The sequence below is a fragment of the Trichosurus vulpecula genome, chromosome 7 (genome assembly GCF_011100635.1).
Source record: "Trichosurus vulpecula isolate mTriVul1 chromosome 7, mTriVul1.pri, whole genome shotgun sequence".
In the NCBI taxonomy this organism is placed as follows: domain Eukaryota; kingdom Metazoa; phylum Chordata; class Mammalia; order Diprotodontia; family Phalangeridae; genus Trichosurus; species Trichosurus vulpecula.
In genome coordinates, this window is record NC_050579.1 from 28,421,185 (window position 1) to 28,439,670 (window position 18,486).

Here is an 18,486-nt window from a genome sequence, read left to right on the forward strand (position 1 = left end):
GAAAAAGGCACAGATAGTAATCATAACTGTGAATGTGAATGGGATGAACTCTCCCATAAAATGGAGGCGGACAGCAGAATGGATTAAAAACCATAATCCTACAACATGTTGTTTACAAGAAAGACATCTGAAACAGGGGTATACACATAGGGTAAAGGTAAAAGGCTGGAGTAGAATATATTATGCTTCAGCTAAAGTAAAAAAAGCAGGGGTAGCAATCCTGATCTCAGACAAAGCAAAAGCAAAGATAGATCCTATTAAAAGAGATAAGGAAGGACACTATATCCTGCTAAAATGCACCACAGACAATGAAGCAATATCATTACTTAACATATATGCACCAAGTGGTATAGCATACAAATTCTTAGAGGAGAAGTTAAGGCAATTACGGGAAGAAACAGATAGCAAAACTATATTAGTGGGGGACCTCAACCTCCTCCTCTCTGAACTTGATAAATCTAACCTCAAAATAAACAAGAAAGAAGCTAAGGAGGTGAATAGAATTTTAGAAAAGGTAGATATGATAGACCTCTGGAGAAAACTGAATAGGGATAAAAAGGAATATACCTTTTTCTCAGTGGTACATGGCACACACTCAAAAACTGACCATGTACTAGGGCATAAAAACCTCTCAATCCACTGCAGAAATAGTCGATGCATCCTTTTCAGATCATGATGCAATTAAACTTATTTGTAACAAAGGACCATGGAAAGATAAACTAAAAATGAATTGGAAACTAAATAATCTAAAGAATGAGTGGGTCAAAGAACAAATCATAGAAACAATAACTTAATTCAAGAGAATGGCAACAATGAGACAGCATACCAAAACTTATAGGATGCAGCAAAAGCAGTTCTTAGGGGAACTTTTATATCTCTAAATGCTTACATGAATGAAATAGAGAAAAAGGAGATTAATGAATTGGGCATGCAACTGAAAAAGCTAGAAAAAGAACAAATTGAAAATCCTCAATTAAATACCAAATTAGAAATACTGAAAATCAAAGGAGAGATTAATAAAATTGAAATCAAGAAAACTATTGAACTAATAAATAAAACTAAGAGCTGGTTTTATGAAAAAACTAATAAAACTGATAAACTTTTGATTAAAAAAAAAGAAGGAAACCAAATTACCAGCATCAAAAATGAAAAGGGTGAATTCACTTCCAATGAAGAGGAAATTAAAATAATTAGGAATTATTTTGCCCAACTGTATGCCCATAAATGTGACAACCCGAGGGAAATGGATGAATATTTACAAAAATATAAATTGCCCAGGTTAACAGAAGAGGAAGTAAAATACCTAAATAACCCCATCTCAGAAACAGGAATTGAGCAAGCCATCAATGAACTCCCTAGGAAAAAATCTCCAGGGCCAGATGGTTTTACATGTGAATTCTATCAAACATTTAAAGAACAATTAATTCCCATACTATATAGACTATTTAAATAGGTGAAGGAGTCCTACCAAAATCTTTTTATGACACAAATATGGTACTAATACCTAAACCAGGAAGAGTCAAAACAGAGAAAGAAAAGTATAGACCAATTTCCCTAATGAATATTAATACAAAAATTTTAAATAAAATATTAACAAAAAGGACTGCAGCAACTTATCACAAAAATAATATACTATGACCAGGTAGGATTTATTCCAGGAATGCAAGGCTGGTTCAATATTAGGCAAATTATCAGCATAATTGATCATATCAACAACAAAACTAGCAAAAACCATATAGATGCAGTAAAAGCTTTTGACAAAATACAACACCCATTCCTATTAAAAACACTTGGAGGCATCGGAATAAATGGAGTCTTCCTTAAAATTATAAGTAGCATCTACCTAAAACCATCAGCAAGCATTATATGTAATTGGGATATGCTAGATGTATTCCCAATAAGATCAGGGGTGAAAGAAGGGTGTCCATTATCACCCCTATTATTCAATTTGGTGCTAGAAATGTTAGCTTTAGCAATAAAAGAAGAAAAAGAAAGTGAAAGAATTACAATAGGTAAAGAAGAAGCTAAGTTATCACTCTTTGCAGATGATATGATGATTTACATAGAGAATCCTAGAGAATCAAATAAAAAACTACTTGAAATAATAAAAAAAAAACTTTAGCAAAGTTGAAGGATATAAAATAAACCCACATAAATCCTCATCATTCCTATATATTACTAACAAAGCCCAACAGCAAGAGATAGAAAGAGAAATTCTATTTAAAGTTACTGTAGACACTATAAAATATTTGGGAATCTACCTGCCAAGACAAACCCAAGGCCTATATGAACACAATTATGAAATACTTTTCACACAAATAAAGTCAGATCCAAACAAATGGAAAAACATTAGTTGCTCATGGTTAGGCCAAGCTAATATAATAAAAATGACAATTTTACCTAAATTAATTTATTTATTCAGTGCCATACCAATCAAACCACCAAAAACTTATTTTACAGAGCTGGATAAAATAATAACAAAATTCATCTGGAAGAACAAAAAGTCCAGAATATCAAGGGAATTAATGAAAAGAAATACTAGGGAAGATGGCCTAGCCACACCAGATATTAAACTGTACTATAAAGCAGCAGTCATCAAAACTACTTGGTACTGGCTAAGAAACAGAGTGGTGGATCAGTGGAATAGGTTAGGTACACAAAATGTAGTAGTCAATGAAAATAACAATCTACTCTCTGATAAACCCACAGAACCCAGCTTCTGGGCTAAGAATTCACTATTTCACAAAAACTGCTTGGAAAATTGGGAAATGGTATGGCAGAAACTGGACATAGACTCATATCTTACACTGTATACAAAAACAAAGTCCAAATGGTCTCATGATTTAGAAATAAAGGTTGATACTATAAGCAATTTGGGAGAGGAAGGAATAGTTTACCTGTCAGATTTATGGGAAAGGGAAGAATTCATGACCCAATAAGAGACAGAGAGCATTACAAAATGCAAAATAGATAATATTGACTATGTTAAATTGAAAAGTTTTTGTATAAACAAAGCCAGTGCAACCAAGATTAGGAGGGAAGCAGAAAATTGGGAGAAAATCTTTACAACCAGTGTCTCTGATAAAGGCCTCATATCTAAGATATACTGGGAACTGAGCCAAATTTATAGGAATACAAGTCATTTCCCAACTGAGAAATGGTCAAAGGATATGAATACGCAGTTTTCAGAGGAAGAAATTAAAGACATCTATAGTCATGTGAAAAAATCCTCTAAATCACTATTGATTAGAGAAATGCAAATCAAAACAACTCTTAGGTACCACATCTCTCCTGTCAGATTGACTAACATGACAAAACAGGAAAATGATAAATGCTGGAGAGGATGTGGGAAAATTGGAACATTGTTACATTGTTGGTGGAGTTGTGAACTGATCCAGCCATTCTGGAGAGCAATTTGGAACTATGCCCAAAGGGCTATAAAAAATGTGCATAGCCTTTGACCCAGTAATACCACTTCTAGAGCTTATCCCAAAGAGATCATACAAGTGGGAAAGGGACCTGAATGTACAAAAATATTTTTAGCAGCTCTTTTTGTGGTGGCAAAGAACTGGAAATTAAGGGGATACCTATCAATTGTGAAATGGCTACACAAATTGTGGTATATGAATTGTGGTATATAATGGAATACTATTGTGCTATAAGAAATGAGGAGCAGATGGACTTCATTATAACCTGGAGTGACTTATATGAACTGCTGCTGAGTGAGGGGAACAGAACCAGGAGATCATTACACATGATTACAGACACACGGTATCTGTAAGGACTAACTTTGATAAATTTGACTCCTCCCATCAATGCAAGGTTCAAAGACAGCTCCAAAAGACTCATGATGGAAAAAGCTACGCACATCCAGAGAAAGAATTATGGAGTCTGAATGCAGACTGAGGAAAACTTTTTGCTCTCTTTTTTTTGTTTTTCCTTCTTTTTTGGTTTTGTTTCTCCTTTCTCATGATTCATTCCACTGGCTAAAGTTTTTCATTACAACTGGACTATTATGTAAATAAGTTCAATGTGAAGGTCTATGTAGAACCTACATTGGATTACGTGCCATCTTGGGGGTTTGGGGGAAGGAGTGGAAGGGAGAGAAAATTTGGAACACAAAAACCTGAGGAACTGAGTGTTGTAAACTAAAAATAAAAAATAAATTTATAAAAAATTCTTAAAAAATAAATTGTAGCCATACAATACCGGTACATTTGAAGAAGTCAATCCAACCCACTCCCCTCTTAATTCTGGGTCCAATTTATTGTCTATTTGTATTATCTATCCCAGATAGGTAATAGATATACATGTTATAATATGTATATATACATTATACACACACACACACACACAAACATACTGATACACTGATAGACAAGCTCAATAGGTCATGTCTACAACTACATGTCATTATAAAAGCAATAGAAATTCTTCTTTTTGCACCTTTTTATTTTTCTAATTATTTTTTTCTCCCTCCTTCTTCCCCCTGAAGGAAAAACAAAATAACAAACATGCAAAGTCAAGCAAAACAAATGCCCATATTGGTTATGTCCAACAACATGTGTCTCATTCTGCATATTTAAATCTATGCTTCTGTCAGGAGGGATGTACCATTCTTCATCTTTAGTCCTCTAGAATAATGACTGATCATTACATTGATGAGAGTTCTTAAGTCTTTCAAAACTGTCTGTCTTCACAATTTTGTTAGTACTGTGTGAACTGTTCTCCTAGTTCTGTTCATTTCATTCTGCATCAGTTCAAACAAATTTTCCCAAGTGTCTCTGAAACCATCCCTTTCATCACTTCTTAGGGCACAACAACATCATTACATTCACCTTCTATAATTTGTTCAGCCGTTTCCCACTTGATGGGCATCACCTTAGTTTCCAGTTCTTTGACATTACAGAAATAGCTACTGTAAATGTTTATGTACATATGGGTCCTTTTCCTCTTTATTTGACCTCACTGAGATATAGGCCTAGCAGTGACATCATTGGGTCAAAAAGTATATACAGCTTAGTGACTTTAGTTCCAAAAGAAATAGACATTCTACACTGACTTGGCTTTCTGTGTATGAATGATGAAACCAATCTCTTTTGAGTGGTTACCTATCTCTAGTAGGAGGTTTTGCAATGTTCCAGAGCTTGATGAAACCAGCATGATGTGATTCACAAACAGGACTATCTATAGGTCCTCACTATCCAAAGGGAATCCCCCTCTTCAGCTCACACTGAGCTGATCTCCTCCACCCCAATGGTGAACAACTTTGGTGACCATACGCCTCCCTTATATTTATGAGGAAGGGGTCATTCAACAAGGCTGTTACCTCTGTTGCTATATTTTTCAAAGAATCTTGAATTATTTTGATAAACACATGGAGGTACCTTGTTGGAAAAGAGCCTTTAAGGTAGCATTTTGCTCTACGGAGTCAAATGTTTTTTCACAACAAATAACACAGCAGGATCTTATAGTCAAAAAGGCAATGGTAAAGATGTGGTCTACTGTGTGATAATGTTTGTAAAAGCCTGCCTGTCTCCTACTAACCTCCTCATTGAGGATGCTTTCAATGTATGTGCAGATGAGTCTCATAAAAATTTTAGACAAATGGGAAAGAAAGCATTTAGGCTGATTTTTTGATGTTCTCACTCAGTCGCCTTTTCTCAGAATTAATAACGTCTGGGAGTCTTTCCACGCCTTTGGAATGTGTCTCCCTTTAAGGTTCCTTGTGAATCAATCCATGACCACTCACACAACCGTGTGATCCCCAAGCACAGATTTCCTCTAGTTACAGTTGGTCTTATTCAGCTGCTGCTTCTCTCTGTTCTCTTCCACACCTCTTCTATTTCTCCTGGAAGCAAGTCTGGAACTCAGGTCAGTCACCCTGCTCAATAACAGTTCACCTAAGACTGGCCTTTGGCCACCCTCTCTCTCTAGGTAAATCAAGTGTTTGCTTACTGAGGCACTTTGAGACTCTCTGGGCCCCCAGTAACTGATTTACAATTAAAGTTGTACATGAAATTATTATGTAGCCTATATCTACTGCCCTTTCTGCCTATGGGCTTTGCATAACCGATACCTTGCATGGATAGGTCAAGAGTATGTTGTCTCAGCTGACCACATGTCGTTTTTCTATTTTAATCTCTCTTGTAGCATTGATCTTTGCTCCCACAAGTCACCTAAGCAGGCGGCTGACTCAGGAACAACTCCCACATCAGTAACAAGTCATTTTCTATCTATTATGATATAATCAGTATGATTTTTATGATGCTATTTGGTGCTTGTGTTTTCCAGCCCCTGACAATTCTGTTCTCAAATAAAGTATTCACGCAGACGGGCACAAGATTTCTGTGGAGCCCACAAATTTCTAACCTCTCTCATTCCTTACTCCTAATCCAGGTTTTCTAAAATATTTCTCACTATCCTCATCTATTTCCAATTTTGCATAGAAGTCATTAAGTATCAAGGTCAATGAGGATATAATTTTTGAAGGTTTATATCAAGATCTTCATAGAATTTCTCTACACATTTACCCTCTCCAACAAATGTTGATGCACAGCCTACAATTATCTTCATGCTCGTCTTTTTACAAAAACTTATCACAAGAAAAACCAATCAACAGGGACTTATTAAGCATCTACTATGTGCCAAGAAGGCACTGGAGATATAAGTACAAAGAATGAAACAATCCTTGTTGGCAACAAATCCACATTTTAATGGACTCCAAATGTCCCATGAAATGAGGTTCCTTATGGCCCTTAGGCACACAATAAAACCACCTCTACCAAATCTTTTATTTGCCCCTCCAAGGAGAAACTGTGAGCCACTCTTGGCTTCTGATTGCATTTATAGCAAGGATTTCAAGGCTGATACAATTCCATTGCTCCCACGGCATGTCCATTCTTTTGTCACTGATCAAGGATCTCATATTTAGATTGTTAAAGTGTATAAATGTAGGGGGAGAAAATCTCTGAAGCAAGTTTCTCTGATAAAGGTCTTGTTTCCAAGATCCATAAGAAACTAAATCAAATTATTTTCTAAGTACCATTCTCCAATAGATAAATGGCCAAAGGATATGAACAGAAAACTTTCAAAGGAAAAAAGCCAAACTACCAACAGTCATATAAAAAATGTCCAAAATACTAATACTTAAACAAATGCAAATTAAAGCCAATTTGAGTTTCCACTTCACACATATTACCAAACAGGCAAAAAAAAAAAAAAGGAAAATAACAAATGCTAGGGGGGCTACAAGAAAATAGGTATACTAGTGCATTGTTGCAGAGCTGTGAATTGGTCCAGCCTTTCTAGGAAGTATTTGAATCTATGCCCAAAAAGTTACCAAACTGTATACCCTATGAGCTAGCAATATCACCATGAGGCCTATGCCCCAATGAGATCAAAGAGAGAGGAAAAGGACCTACAGGCACAAAAATATTTACAGCAGCTCCTCATGGTCGCCAGAAATTGGAAACCCAAGAACTGTCCTCTTTGTGGGTAATGGCTAAACAAATTGTGATTTATGAACATAACAGAATGTTACTGGGCCAATAAGAAATAATGAGATGGACAGTGTCAGTGGAAACCAGGAAAACCTTTATGAATCAATGCACAGCAAAGTGGGCAGAACCAGAACGATTTATACAATGCCAACAACATCATGAAGAAAAACAATTTTGAAAGGCTTCAGAACTCTGGTCTAACGAATTCTAATAAACGAGTCCAAAAGAATGAAGACAAAACATTCCACCTGCCTCCTGAAAGAGAGAGAGGTGATGAAGTTAAAGACCTACATTTTCAGACACGGTTAATGTAAGAATTTGGTTTTTTCAGACTTTATAGACATGTACTGAGGGATCTGTTTTGTTTTATTTTTAATTTGCTTAATGGAGAAGTGGTAGTAAGAGGGGCATATTAATCAAAAGATATTTGTTACCTCAATAATTTTTAAAATGTTTAATACGGTTTATAGATTTTCTAAAAATGATTTACTACTATACTAATATATCATGTACATTATAAAATGTACACAAAAATGGAAGCTCTAAAAGGTTGCAATAAGGTAAACAATATTTTTAAAGAACTTGTATTTTGTATAACAATACAAAAAATCTTTTTGCTATCGTTGTTAATGCCACTATTAGTAAATCTAATTTTGCGAGGACACCGTGATTTAAGAGGCTTCATTATTTTCAGATTTTGGTTTAAACCAAACCATTTTACGATCCAGAACTCCAAAGGTCAGAGTCTACGTTGAGTTTGTAAAGACACGGCTTTAACGGCCCTCACAGCTGATGGACACTTCGCAGAGAGACACAGACGCACATGGAAGGAGATCACTGGCCACCCATTATTTAGTCATGGGACTTGTTCAATGTTGTGTCCAACTCTCGGTGACCCCATTTGGGGTTTTCTTGGCAAAGATCCTGGAGGGGTTTGCTATTTCCTTCTCTAGCTCATCTGACAGAGGAGGAAACTGAGGCAAGCAGGGTGAAGTGACTTAGATAAGCGCAGCTAGTGTCCGAGATGACATTTGAACTCGGGGCCTCCTGATTCCACTGTGCCATCTTGCTTCCAATGCCACAAAGGTTTGGGTTGAAACTTCGATCTTCCCTGATGTCAAGCAGTTGCTCTTGCAAACTAATTGGAAGGCCACTGCATTTCTGTATTTTTTAAAAATGAATTCAAAACACTTACTGAAACTTCATTTGGAAGATTTTTAAACAGGTTAGAAGATTCCATTTCCAGGTTTTTTAAGGGGTGACACAGATATTTTCACAGGTGTTCGTGAACAAAAGCCTAATTTGTAAATGCCGTGCCAATCAGCATGGCTTCATGCTACCATTGCCTGATAGCTAATGACCTAATGCAGAGTAGATCAAGATTCATCGTTAAATATGGCAGACATAAGTCCACATTTCAAATTCTCTTCCTGAGAATTCGGAATCTTTTTGGCTTACTTCTTGTCAGATCTGAATGGATCATCATTGTTTTCACCCCATAACATGGCTGAGGAAGACCTTGTGGGCTCTCTGACATCTTCCTTTTCCTCACTTGTATTCACCTTATTAGTATTATCCTCAAGTTAAGGCTTCTTTGCAGGAATTTTGTTTACTAGGCCATTCCATGAGGTTTAGTTTGGTTAAGACTAGAAAGCTGACTCTGGATTCACCAGCAGTAAATTGTGATATGTCAAAATAGAGCTGAAAGTGACCAAACAGGTGAAGGTGCCCCTGTCAACTCCCATTTTTCCCTTCTAATACATGAGACCATCCGACACAGAAACCACATCAGGATCTATACGTGAAATTTTAGTAAAGTTCAATTTATTTCTTCTTTTAGATTAAAAAATAGAAGTTCTAATATTTTCTTCCCAAATCCCAATGGATTGTCTTGTCTACACCAAGAGATGCATACACTCCACTGTGGACTCTACAGCTGCTAGTCCCTGGGTCTTTTCTGTGGAATCCCATGGCTCCAAGAGGCATCCATCCCTCTTGGGCCCTGTCTGTCTATAGCCCTAACTGCTTATTTACTAAGGACAAGTGGGCCACAGCTATCACTTTCACTAAGCATTTCTCTGCCAGATTTTACCTGGTTGTCCTTCATTTCTAAGGCTTGAATATAGTCTAACAATGCCCTAAAACTAAAAAATCTCAGGCTGCAATGTACACCACTATGTATGCAAATCTCAAAATATTCAGCCTCTCCCAACACTTAGCCTTCCCCCAGCACAAAGAAGCCTCCACTTCCCCAGCTGCTGCCATGTTTCCTCACCCAGCTGCCGTGTGAACAACACTGCTTGCTGATGGTACAAATCTAAATTTTATTTATACATTTTTAGCCTGAAGGACAAAACTACTACAGTATGGGAAATTTTTAACAACTGTAAGACAGACGGCATGGACTGAGTATACTCTGAGAACCAATGATTGGTGAGCCTTGACAAGGAGACCTCCACATGGCTGGGCTACAGGAGGGTAACTACTGTCTTAGCACTCTCAAGACCCTTGGAAGATTTCCTGAAACTTAATATTGCCAATTCTCCACAAGCCCAGACTTGCATTTCAATCTTTCCCAAGCCGTTTTCTTACTTCAGAATAATAATGTCTATGAAAACTAGAGACATCCCACCCTCCATATCCAAAAAGCTATGTACTACCGGGTAGGTAGGTTGAGGAAAAACTCCGAGATAGCGATTTTCCAAAACGGTATCCTAAATCACCCACTTGCAAAGGGAAAACATAATGTACTTAATTAAAGCCTAGATTTGCTGAATGAAAGAGTCCGAGCAAGCTGAACATGTGGGGTTACTGGAACTGTCCATTATCATGGCTGCTAAGAGTGATGATTCACATGTAGTTCCCAGCACATCTGCTGCTCTTGCAGAAAGCTCCAGTAACATCTCTTGCTGCCTTCGTCCCTCCAATATCCCCATGAGGTAGGAACTAGAAAGGTATTAGCCAGACTACTTAGCCTCTGCAACAGAAGGCCAAGACTCTTTATCACCAAAGCATCACCACCTTCCTTATGCTCAGTTTGGGAGGTTGCTTTTTTCCAATGGGTGTCTTCTTTTCAGCATGGCTGAGCTCTGCCATGCTTCCTTCTCTCCCCCTTCCCAGCACCCTCTCCTGAACAACCAGCGTTCAGCCGTGGATACAACAAAAAGGGCCAAATAAAAGCAGCCGTCTTACCGGTGTCCACCAAGGCCAGCCAGAGTGAAACTTTGTTAGGCATGATGTGAGGCAATGAAGTCTTGTTCTTTTTAAATTATTTGAGGAAAAAGCTCTGGCCTAGAGAAAATTAAATCTGTTCATTCCAAATGCAAGTCCTAAGTAGTTGATTCCAGAGATGTCACATAAGTTTAGTTTCCAAATCAGAGTTTCCTCTGGCCCTCTCCTCTCTACTTCACTCTCTGATTACCATTGAGATACTTCCAAGTATGGCCTGGAATTAACTAGGCATTAGATCCTTAGCTCGCTCTCTCGCGCGCACGCGCACGCACGCGCGCGCGCGCACACACACACACACACACACACACACCACCACCACCACCACCACCACCACCACCACCACCACCACCACCACCCACACACACACACACACACACACACACACACACACACACACACCCTCTACCCCAAGAGATGGGCACCTTCACTGCTGACACCAATAATTAGGTCATGGACCAAACAAACAGGCATCCACCATCTCAAACCAACTGCTGAACAAGGGGGGAAATTAGACCTGCCAACAAATTACAACTATTAGACACTCCCCAAGGACATGTCCTAGCTTGCAATAACTATTCATAATGAAGACCAGGGCTGCCCAACAAATGTTTCTGGGCAGTTTAGGCAAACTTTAAGCACTTCATCTCTCTGTCCAAAGCTCTATTTGAAAGCAACCTTACAAATAATTTGTTGTTAATTACCACCCACAGCCCCTCAATGACACACAGAGTCAGATAAATAAAATCCACATTTTTCCTTACTTTTCCATTCAAGAACACTTCGCAGGCCCTGTTTTCTTCATATTTTCTGACATGCACTGGACATACACACCATGTTGGACTTTCCAGTCATGAGGGAAGGGGTACCCACTCTGGAGAGGCTCAGGAATGTAGACCCAGAGAGGGAAGGCAGGAAGAGTTCTCATCTAAACACAACCAAGCTCCATTGAGGCCAGAAAGCAGTGTCATCAAGAGAAGGCCCAGCTGATTACTGCTAAACTGCATTCTAGTCTTGGCTACAAGTGAGATCAGCTCAAGACCTTAGCACAGTGCCTGGCACACAGTAGGTCCTATATAAATGCTTATTCCTTACCTCACTTCCCTAAGGGACTCGACCAAGAACCAAGGACTTGGCCTCCCTTAAGACTCGGCCAAAATCCCACCTTCTGCGGGAAACACTTCCTTGCTTGGTCCCCCCACCACACCGCTAGTACCTTCTCAGACTACTCCCCATCTACTCTGTATTTATCTTGTATATACAGAGTTGTTTGCATGTTGTCTCCTCATTAGAACGTGAACTCCTTGAGGGCAGGGACCATGAGGAATTTTTTCCCCCTTTCTTTGTATCCCCAGCACTTAGAGCAGGGCCTGGCACGAGGTAAGTGCCCGACTACTTGGTGCCAGCAAGGAGACTCAAATCCAACACTTCAGTTTCACCCATCCATCTATCAGAGGGAAGGGCAGTCCTCATGTCTACTTCCCAGGCTACTCGGATAAGGGAAGGCTGAATGAGCCTAAAACCTGCTGAGTGCCTTGGAAGAAAGAGACTACATAAATAACAGGTATAATTATTATAATTATGACAGAGGAAAGAGGAGAACACATACCAACACACGCTAGAGTTTTTGCCTTCTCTCATTTCCCAGCCTCCCTCACCAATTGCAACCATGCTAACTGCTAAGCCCAAAGAAGACTGAATCCAAGGAATCCATCCCTTGCCCCCTGTGGAGGATATCTGCCCGGAATGCCAACCAGCAAGGGTGAACGCACCAAGAGAAGCCAGATGATGCCTCATGAGTTCAGAGGTTACAGAGCCAGAAACTGAGCTTCTCTGAGGTCCCTTGGCTGAGCAAAAGTGGCAAGCCATGCTCTGTACAGGCTCCCCAATAGGAAGCAAACTGGCCCAGTTCTATACCTCAGGGCAGAGCCCAGCTTCCTTAAGTCCAGCTCCAGGGTTGACTGATCACATCCACACCACCAGTGGTGCATCCCCATAAAAAGGAAACAAGAAAACACGTGCTGAGAGGCGTCAACCCACCTCCTGGCTCCACAAACAAAGAAGCCCAGACCATAGAGTCAAGAAAACCAGCCCTGTCCAGAGCTACAGGCACAGTCTGAGCGGCAAGAGCCCCTGGGACTTTTGTACTCAGGGGTTTAGGGAGAACCATCCACAGCCTTTGCCAAAGGCACCGACCTAGGGTACCTGGTCACTACAGCATGCATGAATGTGCTAAATCAAGGTATACATGGGACATGGTAGAATTCCTTGGATATCAGGGGCTACACTCCTGAATCCATCAGCCATTCCAGCCTTTTCTGTCTATGTTGTCTTTGCCATCCCGTCACCTCTAGCAAGTGGCTTGGTAGCAGAGAGAAAAACTTCCAAGTCCCCAGGACGACAGACGTCTCACGTCACTGAGAGGCACAAACTCCACATATCAGGATCAGACAAATGACAGTAAGAGTGAAGGATTTCCCATTAGTTGGGCCCTTAACTACAGAATGATTACTTCAGTGGTGATGGTGGTAAGAATGACGCTGAACTCAGAAGACAAGTACCCTATCTGTGCATTCTTTTTATTAAATACTTCCTATTGATGGCTTTTGTTTTTCTATCACCAGGATTCTTGCCAGAATCCCTCCCCCTCTCTCTCCCAGAGAACCACTCCATATGAAATTTTTTAAGGAAAAAGAGAAAAAAAAATCAGCAAAACAATCCAAACATAGAAAAAATCTGAAAACATGTGCAGGGTTCCCATCCTGTGGACCTCTGACCTCTGCAAAGGAAAGGCAAGGGACGTCTTCTCCCAGCTCTCTCTAATTTGGGGCCAGGCTTGCTCTTTGTAATTTCACAATTCTCTGTTAACTGTCCCACGGCCATTCCTTCCATTTACATGGTCAGAGTTATTGCATGTACTGCCTCATTCTGCATCAGGCCACGTGAATCTTGTTCTCCGTAGACTCTTAAGTGACTAAAAAGGCCAATTCAGGATAAGCAGCTCTGGCCATTATTTGGACATATCCACACATGGGGCTCACTCACTCCTTTGCCCAATGAATAAAGAAGCATTGAGCAAAACAATGAGCTGGCTGTCACAAGGTCTAGATAGACATGGCTCTTGTCCCCTTCTCGTCTGTTTTTTTCTTTATCATGACCCTCCTTTCCACCCCCATAACAGCATGCCCATGTGATCTCCTCCCATGCTTCTGTTTCTGGTTTGTTTTTCATTGAACCACTGGATGCTGTGCCTCAAATGCACTCAGCCTCTTCAGCAGAGACGTCTGCTCTCCAAACAGACGCTTTTAGTAAGCACCGCTGAGGACAGGTGTTGCTCTGAGTCTATCTTAGGCCGAACGTAAATTCTGCTCACAAACCTGAATTAAGCCCAGTGCCCTGGGAAACTACCTCCAAGAGGTCGCATTTAAATTGTTGCAATACCACCAGGACTAACATGGCTGGGATCAATATTGAGCTTACCTACTTTGCCATAAATGAGATCGATTTTCCTGGAGGATATAAATGATTAGTATGGAGTCAAAAGGGCAATAGGTGAAAGTCAGACAAGGCCCAGCATCCCCATGAATTGCAATTTTAACTTCTGGGGCCTTTTGTCTGCCTAATTGTACCCTCAGGGATCCCACTGAAAAGGAAAGAAAGTTAAACCTGTGGGGAGCAGCTGAGGATGAATCAACCAGCATCTTCTCCAACTGGTGCCGGATTTTCTAACTCCAATATAATTTCAGTAAGTATGTGGTTATCTTGATCTAAAAAGCCTTCAGCCCAATTTACTGTCCCACTGGGTCTATGCAGGAGCACTGCTCACAGCCACTTAATACTAATCAACCAGGAAACATCAAGTGCCTACTGTTTGCTAGGCCCTGGGGAGGGCCAGGCCCAGGCCTCCAGAAGCTTACAGATGTTTTAACCGAGAGACAACATGCACATGAATATACTTTTCTAATACATATTGTTGAGATTGTCTTTTGTTCAGCTCCACATATGAGGAAAATGATCCCTTATGGACCGACCGAGTCAAGAAGGTGTTCCCATACCAGCAAAGCACGAGCCCAAAAGGCTTCAAGGGAGAGCCCATGTACCATTCAAGAAGGAGCCTGGCTAGACTCAGAAGGCTATCACCAGAAGATCAAGCACCATGGGTGAGGTCTACCCCAGCAACTCAAGAACACCACCTGGAGTCAAGGAGAAAACACCCACAACACTACCATCACAGACCTTCCCAAGGACTTCATTAACTACCAAGACACAAGCAACCCAGTATGGTGCTTCACGCATGGAGAGAGGGCCTGCTTGGACTCGGGATGACTCCTGGGACACATACTGGCTGCAGGAGAGCCCAGGCGAGTCCTTTGATCCCTCGGTGCCACAGGGCAGCTCTCTAAGACTCTATCAAAGAAAAGTCGTCTAGCTGCACAGGGATCCGGGATTTCCCCACTAAGAGTGCCTTAACAGATGAAATAACAGATTCTAAAGGAATTAGAGGAGTGGTTCTGTTCAGTCATTTTCTGTTTTGTCCGACTCTTGTCCCACCCCATTTGGGGTTTTCTCAGCAGAGATGCTGGAGTGGTTTTGCCATTTCCTTCTCCAGCTCACTTTACAGATGAGGAACTGAGGCAAATAGGGTGAAGTGACTCACTCAGGGACACACAGTTAGTAAGTGTCTGAGGCTAGATTTGAACTCAGGAAGATGAATCTCCCTGATTCCAATCCCAATGCCTGGTCCACTTTGACACCCAAGTGCCCTTGGGGGTATAGAGCTGGGACCAACTAGAAAACAAGGAGACTGGATTCAAAAAGGAAAACTGGATCTAATGGAACTCAATCAAGCCTCCTCAGATTCTCAATTTCACTTAATAAGCAAACGTGTCTGTTCTGAACAGACATAGAACCAGTCAACAGAAGAGATACCTACAATGGGGAAAAGAAAAGAGCAAGGGTGGGGAAGAGTGTGAGGATTTAGTCCGTTCCTGACTAAGTGAAAACAATGGTGACTCAGACAATTTCAGTGCTGATGATAATGCAATCATTCAGATTGTGTGCACAGAAGTACTTGGAGAAAGGCAAAAGGAAGGACGAGGACCAAAAGACACTGAAATCCACTCCTAGCTAAAACATCCTCCTGAGAACCGAGGAGCTGCATTTCTTAAATGGATCAGCATCAAGGTTCATTTGAATTCATCCACCCTTTTGAAATAAATTTCAGCACTGAAATATCCTTCCCTTGGGGGCGGAGCCAAGATGGCGGCTGGTAAGCAGGGAATAGCGTGAGCTCCCTACCGAGACCCTCCAAAAACTTATAAAAAATGGCTCTGAACCAATTCTAGAATGGCAGAACCCACAAAACAGCAGAGGGAAGCACGGCTCCAGCCCAGGGCAGCCTGGATGGTCTCTGGGCGAGGTCTATCCCACACGGAGCTCGGAGCTGGGAGCTGGGAACAGAGTGGAGCAGAGCCCAGCCTGAGCGGCGTGGACCATCCAGACCAGAAGCCGGACGGAGGGGGCCCTAGCGCCCTGATTCAGTGAGCTGCGGCAGTTACGAGACTTCTCAACCCACAAATACCAAAGACTGCGGAGAAGGTTAGTGGGAAAAGCTGCGGGAGTAGAAGGAGTTCACGGTTCCAGCCCCGGGGGTAGCAGGAGGTGGGGCAGCTACAGCTGTTGTTACTTCAGGCTCCAGGCCCACCTGGTGGGAGGAATTAAGTGGTGGATCAGAACAGCGGTGCACAGCCTGCCGAAGATCTGAGCCCAGTTCGGGTTGGGGGTTGGGGAAGGAGCAGTGCTGGTGTGGCAGAGCTGGCACTTCCCCCCCAAATGTGGAACATAGAACTCTGTAATCTACAAGCAGTCATACCCCACTGAAAAACTCAAGGGTCAAGTTAGTTGGCTGGGAATATGGCCAGGCAGCGAAAACGCACCCAAATTCAGTCTCAGACTTTGGATTCTTTCTTTGGTGACAAAGAAGACCAAAACATACAGACAGAAGAAATTAATAAAGTCAAAGAGCCTACAACAGAAACCTCCAAGAAAAACAGGAACTGGTCCCAGGCCATGGAAGAGCTCAAAAAGGAGTTGGAAAAGCAAGTTAGAGAAGTAGAGGAAAAATTGGGAAGAGAAATGAGAAGGATGCGAGAAAACCATGAAAAACAAGTCAATGACTTGCTAAAGGAGACCCAAAAAAATACTGAAAAATACACTGAAGAAAACAACACCTTAAAAAACAGACTAACTCAAATGGCAAAAGAGCTCCAAAAAGCCAATGAGGAGAATGCCTTGAAAGGCAGAATTAGCCAAATGGAAAAGGAGGTCCAAAAGACCACTGAAGAAAATACTACTTTAAAAATTAGATTGGAGCAAGTGGAAGCTAGTAACTTTATGAGAAATCAGGATATTATAAAACAGAACCAAAGGAAGGAAAAAATGGAAGACAATGTGAAATATCTCCTTGGAAAAACCACTGACCTGGAAAATAGATCCAGGAGAGATAATTTAAAAATTATTGGACTACCTGAAAGCCATGATCAAAAAAAGAGCCTAGATACCATCTTTCAAGAAATTATCAAGGAGAACTGCCCTGATATTCTAGAGCCACAGGGCAAAATAGAAATTGAAAGAATCCATCGATCACCTCCTCAAATAGATCCCAAAAAGAAATCTCCTAGGAATATTGTCGCCAAATTCCAGAGCTCCTAGATCAAGGAGAAAATACTGCAAGCAGCCAGAAAGAAACAATTTGAGTATTGTGGAAACCCAATCAGAATAACCCAGGATCTGGCAGCTTCTACATTAAGAGATAAAAGGGCTTGGAATGCGATATTCCGGAGGTCAATGGAGCTAGGATTAAAACCAAGAATCACCTACCCAGCAAAACTGAGTATCATGTTCCAAGGCAAAATATAGACTTTCAATAAAATAGAGGACTTTCAAGCTTTCTCAGTGAAAAGGCCAGAACTGAATAGAAAATTTGACTTTCAAACACAAAAATCAAGAGAAGCATGAAAAGGTAATCAAGAAACGGAAATTGCAAGGGACTTACTAAAGTTGAACTGTTTTGTTGACATTCCTACATGGAAAGATGATGTGTATGATTCATGAGACCTCAGTATTAGGGTAGTTGAAGGGAATATGCATATATATATATATATATGTTTATGTATATATATATAAGTGAATGTGTATGTATGTATGTATCTATGTGTATATGTATGCATGTGTATGTATGTATATATATGTGTGTTTTGTATATATATACATATATATGTATGTGTATATGTATATATATATATGTAAAAGAGAGAGAGCAGACACAGGGTGAGTTGAAGATGAAGGGAAGATATCTAAAAGAAATAAAATGAAATTAAGGGATGAGAGAGCAACATACTGAAAGAGGGAGATAGGGAGAGATGGAATGGGGTGGATTATCTCACATAAAGGTGGCAAGAGGAAGCAGTTCTGTGGGAGGAGGGGAGAGGGCAGGTGAGGGGGGAATGAGTGAACCTTGCTCTCATCAGATTTGGCCTGAGGAGTGAATACCATACATACTCAGTTGGGTATCTTACTCCACAGGAAAGAAGAAGGAGGAAGGTTAAAAAAAAAAATAAAAGGGGGGGATGATGGAGGGGAGGGCAGATGGGGGTGGAGGTAATCAAAACAAACACTTTGGAAAGGGGACAGGGTCAAGGGAGAAAATTCAATAAAGCGGGATGGGTTGGGAAGGAGCAAAATGTAGTTAGCCTTT

At 40.6% G+C, this 18,486-nt stretch overlaps 1 protein-coding gene across 1 annotated transcript in view; it reads right to left on the reverse strand.

The window, feature by feature from the left end:
- The window catches only part of LOC118858765 (S-adenosyl-L-methionine-dependent tRNA 4-demethylwyosine synthase TYW1-like), a 259,567-nt gene that overhangs the window by 187,781 nt on the left and 53,300 nt on the right, over window positions 1-18,486 (reverse strand). The window lies entirely within an intron of this gene.